The 9,254-nt window shown below is 40.6% G+C and overlaps 1 pseudogene across 1 annotated transcript in view; it reads left to right on the forward strand.

Annotated features, from left to right (window-relative positions):
* Positions 1 to 9,254, forward strand: part of LOC106548984 (uncharacterized) — a 95,102-nt pseudogene that overhangs the window by 55,242 nt on the left and 30,606 nt on the right. The gene's annotated exons all lie outside the window — the stretch shown is intronic.

Raw genomic sequence — 9,254 nt, forward strand, 5'->3', positions numbered from 1 at the left:
GTCCCGGAGAGACAGTGAAAGGTTAGGGGAGATCCAGTGACCTCAGAGACGTTCGCAAGTCTCTGGGGGGCTTGGAATTTAACCCCTTTTGCCAGTTTCTTCTGGATTAGCTGCAAGCTAACCGAAACTGCAGGTTGCCCCTAAGAATGGTGGGAGTGGTTTCAACTGGTAAGCTGATTTTATTACTCAAAGAGATACGGTCTGCATTAAAATTTAAGCTAATTGAAACCAAAGAACAGAAGAATCTAGTGGCGAATTGGTTTTTTTATGGATTTATGGCCGGTGGTTACCCTATTTCTTAAATGTTTTAAATGATATTTACGTGGATAAAGGAAAGATTACTCCAACATTCCCTCTGGCTCTCCTTAAGTGGGCTGTAAACCAATTTACTACAATTTGGCTTCTTACAATCTGACACTTTTATTGCTTGGCTGTGTTGGTCTAAGATCAGATAAGATAGCACAGCTCTCAGCGTGTTCTTACTTGCAAATATCTTAAAGCTTCTAGCTGCGTCACAACATGGCGTCTATACATGCTTCAAATGATTCGTTTCAAATGATTTTCTCCGCATTTCAAAAGTTGTTTGACACATATGAAAGATTTGAAAAAAAGCTGGACTATTTAACATTAAAATATGAAGAAAAAAGTGAGAACGTTGAATGTTCCTGAAATACAAATGAAGAATGTCAGAAATGAAGTTTCTCAACTTGCTGACACGCCGGGCGTCTGGTTTACTTCGGAGGGAGAAAGAGATGCAACGCTTGAAAGGGGGGCAGCCATACAGAAGATTTATTTCAAAAGACAGAGCGCAGGAGGAATGAGAAGCATTAAAGAATCTATACTTTATGAAACATCATTTGCAGAATTTTCAAACAGAACTTTTTTATTTTTCTTTAAAAAAAAACACAAATATGTCATTTGTCAATCATTAAAACATTGAAGTACAATTTTTTGTTGTTGTGTGTACCCCTCCCTCCCTCCACCCCCCCACCCCCCCTCCTCCTTCCCTCCCCCCCGACTTCCCAGAACCCGTACCCGGTATGGATTTTTAACTAACACAGTCTAAAATCTATTGAGAAAAAAGAAATAAAGAAATTAATGACATTCTAGATTGACCTTAGCTTCTTCTTACTGAGCTAACTTTTAACAGTTTAAATCATTTCTGATCTTAAGCATAGGCTAACTGGAATTTCTTAGTCCCGTATTTATTTTGTATATAGTCAATCCATTTTTTCCAGTCTCGTTTATATCTCTCATTTGAATGATCTTTGAGATATGCCGATATTTTAGCCATTTCAGCTAAGTTTGTTACTTTCAATGTCCATTCTTGGATTGTAGGCAAGTCTTCCTTCTTCCAATATTGCGCCACCAACAGTCTTGCTGCAGTTATCAGGTGCAAAGTCAAATTGGTCTCTACCACTGTAAAATCAGTACATATACCTAGTAAAAATAACTGAGGACTAAACTTTATCCTTCTTTTAAAAACATTTTGCATGACCCACCATATTTTTATCCAAAATGCCTTAACCTTTTGGCAGGTCCACCATATATGATAATATGTAGCATCGAGAGAACCACACCTCCAACATTTAGGCTGTACATTCGGATACATAGAAGCCAACTTTTTAGGATCTAAATGCCATCTATAGAACATCTTGTAAAAATTTTCTCTCAGATTTTGAGCTTGTGTAAATTTCACATTTCTTACCCAGATTCTTTCCCATGTATCCAACATTATTGGTTCCTCAATATTTTGAGCCCATTTTATCATACAATCTTTAACTAATTCTGTTTCCGAATCCATCTGTATTAATACATTATATATCCTCTTTATATGCATTAAGCTTTGATCTCTTATTTGTTTAAACAGATTATCCTCAACTTGAATAAAACCAATTTTTTGATCTATTTTCCACCTAGCCTGTAATTGCCCATACTGGAACCATGTTTGAACTACCTTCTCCTCTTTTAATACCTCTAAAGATTTTAATTGTAATACCCCCCTTTCCGAGGTAATTAATCACAATAATTATCACTATTAAAAAATAAAATAAAATATATACAGTTAAATGTTAACTAATATGGGGAAAATGTTACGATATACGATATAATTACATAAAGAAGGGAGAATGATAATAAACCATACTGCATGGAAGATGGAATTTTTGGTATTAAATATTATGGATGTTCAGCTAAAACAGGATATGAGGATTTGATGTTAATAGAGGGTTTTACAAACAAGTAAATGAAATGTCAGCATGTGGTTATGGATTAAATCTTTGGCATATTTAAGGATGAAGGATATTTAAATAACTGTAGTCAACTAAAAGTGGAGGTATAATGATGTCAATATGGTAAACATTTGAGTTAAGATATTTGAATTAATATGAATTAATTGAAGAGATGCACCAAAACATGTTGTAACCAGCTGATATACTTTTTTTATAATATATACCTGTGTTCTTTTTTTTTTCCCCTTGCCTTGTTTTTTGTTCTTTTTGTCTTCTTTTTTTTTCTTTTTTTCTTTTCCCACTGTTGTGGGCATGTATCGTTTAAGAAACAAAAATTATTATTATTATTATTATTATTATTATTATTATTATTATTATTATTATTATTATTATTATTATTTTAATAATTATAGTCAAATGAAAATGGATAAATGATGATGGTGACATGTATGAATATTTGAGTTAAAATGCTCGAGTTAACATGAATTATGTTTGTTGACTGTGGAAGAGATGCACGAAAGTCTATTTGTAACCAACTGATACACTTTCTATAGCATGTAAAGAAAGATGTTGTATTTGTTTTAAATTAAAATTTATTTTTTAATAATAATAATAATAATAATAATAATAATAATGATAATAATAATAAATTAAACTTTTATGTGAATCTTACAGGCAAAAGAATGCCAAAGAGAGCACTGTGGAGAACTGAATCACAAGCAGCATTAGAATGCAAAGGAAACCAAGGCAGCAATCAAAAACTTATTAGTTCCTCTGGAAATCCCCAAAACTCTTCTTCCCCAGCAGCTTACAGATAAGGAAGACAAAACCAGGACAAGAGTTTTGAGCTGGACCCAAATATAGTGTATCTGGAAGAAACGTATCAAAATATCAAGGGGAATAATTTCCTAGTTCAGAAAAAGAGGGAAATGATCTGGAAGTCAGTGGAAATGATAAAGGTCTCTTGGACAGCCAGATAAGGCAGACCATAATTCAGGCCTCGTCCTTTGAGGAAGGAAACAGTTACTTGAATCCATGTTCCATCCAACAAGGGATTGAGAGTATTTTTGATGTCCCTGAGAATCTAATAATGTAAGTAGTTGAAAAGATCCATACATCTGCCTATTGTGGGAAAAGCAAAGATTGTAGAATTATGCTCGAGGGGATCCACACTGGAGAAAAGCCATATCAGTGTTCCCAATGCAGCAAAAGCTTTAGTCAGAACGGCTTCCCAGTTGTTCATGGAAAGGCTCACACTAGAGAAAAGCCCTATCAGTTATCCCAATGTGGCAAAAGCTATAGCAAGCAGGCCAGAGAACTCACACGAGAGAAACCATATGAATGCTCAGATTGTAAGAAATATTTCAATAGCAATAGCAGTTAGACTTATATACAGCTTCATAGGGCTTTCAGCCCTCTCTAAGAGGTTTACAGAGTCAGCATATTGCCCCCAAACAACAATCCGGGTCCTCGTTTTACCCACCTCGGAAGGATGGAAGGCTGAATCAACCCTGAGCCGCTGAGATTTGAACAGCCGAACTGCAGAACTGCAGTCAGCTGAAGTAGCCTGCAGTGCTGCATTTTACCACTGCGCCACCTCGGCTCTATTTCAGTCGAAAATCCAGTTTGGCAATACACCCGGGGGTTCACACAGGAGAGAAGCCTTTTCAATGTTCTGACATTGGGAAAAGGAATGGTATTTGGGAGTGGTTGGCACAGCAAGTCAATATTCTTTTTGTGCATGAAGATTTTGCTCTAGGGCTGTTTTTTTTTTTAATGGGGGCAGAGGTTGGAAAAGTGTCGGGGGAAGGAAAGGCATGCTTTCCACAAAGCAAAGGCTGGTTATGGGAACAGGGAGGCCTAAGCTCATTGGGCTGGAGATGTTAAATGTCAAAACATTGGCTGGGCTTCTCATACTTATTGCAGCAGCTACAATGCGAGGAGCTGCTCTTTCGGTACATACACTGCAATTCCATGGGGTGGGGCCATGCCCCCTCAGCCAAGTTCCTCACTGAAGAGGTAGCAGAAAAGAGATTTCCAAAGCCCAACTCCTGACTCTGATTCACAAATGATGGTGCCCAGTTGCCCGTTAAAGCAGAATACGTTGCATATAATTATCCACTGCATTAGTAGGAGTCCCAGGATTTCTTGTGTGCAATTTCAAAAATGTTCATAGCCTGGCTTGTACACCGGTTAATCTAAATTTGGCCTCAGAAATCCTGGTTGCAATAAGCTAAGGCAGGTTCAGGAAGCAATCATAGGAAATGAGCAGTCTTTGATTATCTATTAAGGCACAATCATGGCTGCAAATAATTTTGGGGAATGTGCTTGCTTCAAACCTAACTGAAAGCTAGAAAGTGACATATCTAAAAAGAATTGGCACAGAAAATTGCACACTATACATTTCTTTTCTATATAACAGAACTTCTGTGCTGGCTGCTAGACCTTCATGGGTTGAAAGCTCTCCTTTTTGGGGCCACTGCCATAATCATCATGAGAGTCCTCTGCTGCCTCCACCAGTGTGCTTCCCCTTGTCCCAGTGGCCTGAAAATCACCTCCCATTTCAACAGACCCCAAGTACGGATGCCAGGCAAATATCCCTCGTGACATTCTAGGTATACAGAAATACAGAGACCATTCTAATAGTGTGTACATCGGGCAATATATGTAAGTACATGTAGCCCAAAAGGGGGGAATTGTGGCAAGCCCCGCCGTCACCCAAGAATGAAATATTTTGAGGAATATTAAAAAAGGTAGAATATTCTATTTCTCCAAAGGAGAAATGGAGAAACATGTTTTTAAAGGCAGAAAGTAGCCCCCAGTCTTTCCTAATAGCCTACAGCAGATGCTCATTAAGAAATCCTGAGTCATATTCACAAAGAAAATACCTTCACCTCCAGGTGATGGGATTAAGGACAGGACATGACCTTAACCCAGATGCCCTGAAACTTTTTAAATGTGGCCAATTCATGGACCCTCAGGCTTGGGGGGGGGGAGGGCACGGACCAGCTGTGTGGCTGTGGCTAGGTGGTCATGTGACTAGATGGGCCAATTCAACAGTCCTTTGAACAATGCACACAATATGGTGGAAAATGTTTCATTTCTAAAAAACCATTGTGCTGCTCTTTTAAACAGTTTTTGAGAATGAAAGAAATGGGTATTGGCAGCATTGCTGTGAATGTGGGGGTAAGATAATGTAAAGCTGTCTTCCCAACACATGGGAGATGCTTCTATTTCTTTCATTCCTCTCAGGGCTTCTTTTAAGGCTGCTTGGAAAGATGGTTTAATGGTGGACAGGACCACAGGTTTTGAGGCCCTGGGGAAAATGAGCATATGGGTGTGTGTGAGAGAGACAGATGTATACCCGCTCTTGGGCTGCCTTAGGGTTTCCTATTCCTGTGTAAGAAATGTATTCTGCTTGATTGTCTTGAGTCTTAGGTATGGTTGAGCCTTGTTGGGTAGATACAATCTGTTGCTAGATGGGTAGAGGGCTAATCCTATAGAGCCGAGGTGGCGCAGTGGTTAAATGCAGCACTGCAGGCTACTGCTAGATCAGCAGTTCAGCGGTTCAAATCTCACCGGCTCAGGGTTGACTCAGCCTTCCATCCTTCCGAGGCGGGTAAAATGAGGACCCAGATTGTTGGGGGCAATATGCTGACTCTCTGTAAACCGCTTAGAGAGGGTAAGAAGGGTAAGGTATGAAGCGGTATATAAGTCTACTGCTAAGTCTACTGCTATTATGTTCTGAGGGAGAAGATCTTTTGTGTTGTAGATAAGGTGGTCCAGTCTTTCTGGGGCTGTTAACAAAGGTGGGGGCTGCTTTCCAAGAACATATTTCTCTTTTTCTCATCCAGGGAGGTATAATATTCTGCCTTTTTAATATTTCCGAGAAGATTTCATTCTTCTGGGAAAGGGTGGGTGCTAACTTTTTACAATCCATCCCTCTTGCCAAAATGTGTGGGTGGAACACATGTTATTGGCAAAAGATTAAACATTGATCATATCAGAGAGACTTGATGGGTGCTTTTAATTGTTCGTTTGTTTAAGTTTTTTTATTTTCAAACAAACAAAAACAAACAAAACATGAAACATAAAACCCTCATCAATTAGAATTACATATAGCATGTCATTTGGTTACAAGCATTTGTGCCTCACCGCTTTCAATTGTGTATAAGATCACAGATTATCCATCAAACATACATAAATATATCATTATCATTGTACATCATATTGTTCAGTTGCAATTGGTGTTTCTTCATTTTAAACAAATGTTCTAGAAATTAGCAATATTTTTGCAAAGAACTCTCCAACATTTTATATTTGTGCATCACTTTTTCCAATGGTATACCCATAATGTATATTATTTGTTCTGCCCCTGCAATGCAGATAGCTGGGGGCATGCAGTTAAACCCCACGCTTAGGACATTCTTTTCATCAAGTTTATTATCAGGCATTCTTAATAGCAAAACTTATAGTTCAGTGTTAAGATACTTCTGACTTTCCTTGATCTGTCCCATCACGTAGTGTAAAAAGTCTGTGGTTTCTTATATCCCTCGATGAGCGGAGACGCGTTCTGCCCCATCCCAGTTAACAAAGGGCGATTCAGAGAGTGACCGGTAATAAATCACTTTTCCCGGGCAAAATACCCACTGCCCAATCAGGGAACACAGATGTGATCACATGTTATGGAACTACATTTCCCACAAGGCAGTTCTGCCTACATTTCCCATAAGGTGGCTGCATTTCCCATGAGGTAGTTTCTTAAAGGAGACAGTTCTTAATTCCTACATTAGCTATATACTGTTGGGACAGCACATTATTGGATATGATAAAGCTTCAATAGTTGAGAGCCAGACTGGAATTTTCAAATAATATTGCCTTTTGATCTCCTAATTTAGTAACAAAACCTCCCGAATATAGTGTCTTCTAAAATAGCCCTGTGTTTTAATTCCCTTATACCATAGAAAAGCATGCCATCCCAACAAACCAAGTCTTCTGGCAGTGGCCGCTCTGGGCGTACGCTCTATGATTGTTGTCCAGCTGCCGGCAGAGCATACAACCACAGGCGTACGCTCAGAGTAGCCACTACCGGAAAAAGCTATGTGGCGGCGGTGGCAGCATAGGTGCCCTGGCTCTGTGGGGAGAGTTAGGCCAAGGCATTGTGAGGCTGGGAGGCACGTAAGCGAGAGGGGAAGCCGCTCGTGTAACCACCTTCTCCAGCCATGCAGAGCGCCATTCACTGGCAATTCAAAGGGGCCAAGCCACGGGAGCTGGGCGACGGCGAACAGGTGCTCACACGGCTTGGCAATACCCCTAGGTCAGTGAATGGCGTTGTGTCCGGCTGGAAAGGGGGTTTGCCGGGTGGCTGCTCGTGTGATCTCTTCATGGCTGCTGTGTTGCGCTGCTGCAACAGCAACAGCACAGCCATTCGCTCATGAGTCTGTTCCCGGCTCTTTGAGAGCCCGCTCGCAAGAGAGCAGCCGCTCGGCAACCCCCTCTCTTCAGCTTCCCACAGGGCCATTCACCAACCTAGCGGTTTCCCAAAGGCGCCAAGCAATGGGATCACCTTTGCCTACCCCCGGTTCCCGCGGCTTGGCACCTTTGGAATACCACTAGGTTGGTGAGCAGTGTTTTGCCTGGCCGGAGGGGGGTTGTGCAAAGGGGCTTATTTTGGGGGGGGGCTTATATTTTTGCCCACCTGAAAAATGTGGCAAGGCTTTAGTTTCAGGACATGTTGTATTTTTGGGGAAACACGGTATTTCCCTTTTAAGAATCTTCATTTAGCCAAATTGGTTTTTCTTGCTTCATCCCTGAGCAGAGTCCATTTCTCACATACCTTGGTCCATGTGCCTATTCTTCATTCCTGTCTGGACAGATAATTTGTCCCAAATCCAGGCCTCCATCAGTCTCCCTTGGGGAGATTTCACTGGGATCCTAGACTCTGAGCTTCCCATTTCCTGGTCTGTTCTTCCCACTGTCCGCGACAAGAGTCCAAGGCTCCACTCTTTTCTTTTACTTGGCTCCCTTGCAACTGTGGAATACACCACCCTCAACAGGTGAACGTACCTTCTAACCTGTGGCCAGCCCTCAGTTTTTCAGGCCAATGGCCTGGGAGGATTCTGTCCACCCAAATTACTCAGAGTATGGGTACCTCCTTTCCAGAATAGGGATCTGCTCAGTGATTCTCAGCCAGTCACCCAAGAATGAACCTCTCATTTGCCTTTTAACCCCTTCCCACGCTCTCTCTCCCTTTTACCCACAGAAGGTCCTGTACTCTGGCAAACCCCCCATGCTCTCCAGACTCTGTTGGTCTTTCTGCAGTTAGGAAATGCACAGAGGGAGCAAGATCCAGAGAAGGGATTTTTTTCTCAAGCACATTCACTCACAGAGACACATACTTTCTTTCACCTCCTGGGCTTTTAAAGTTAAAATTTAGAGGTACTCACCTTTCCAAACAGCCTTTGAACTCAACATTCAAAGCCCCTTTAATACCTTTGTTCCAAATGGCCAGGGTGTGGGAAAAATCCACCCACAGACTCAATGGGTCAGTGCCAGCAAGGGAGGCTTACCCAGGTCAGGTTAGTTTGGAGACCCATCTGGGTTGCCAAATTGTTGAAAGAAATGTCCATCTGGGTTCAGGTCCAAGTGGAAAAAACATTGGAAACATGGACCCTGCTTGGAAAGATGGTTTAATGATGGACAGGACCACGTGGTTTGAGATCCAGGGCAAAATGAGCATATATAATACATTAACATTACTATCTATACATAATTGTTAGAAGTTGAAAAGTATTATTATGTATACCTAAACAATATTTATTACTAGTATTGTGTATAAAGTATTGACCCAGACAATGCACTGTTCACCAAGCAGTTAAAAAAAACTTATAAATAAAATTATTATTTTTTAAAAATCTACCCCAGTGGGGACAAGTTATATTTATCAGTCATGGATTTGTGATTTTGGGGAGGGAATAAGTGGGACAGTAAGATAGGGAAGAGAAAAAATTTGGAAGAGCTTAT

This window comes from Thamnophis sirtalis, unplaced genomic scaffold, assembly GCF_051295495.1.
Source record: "Thamnophis sirtalis isolate CommonGarterSnake01/CBP01778 unplaced genomic scaffold, rThaSir2_p1.2 scaffold_3, whole genome shotgun sequence".
NCBI lineage: Eukaryota > Metazoa > Chordata > Lepidosauria > Squamata > Natricidae > Thamnophis > Thamnophis sirtalis.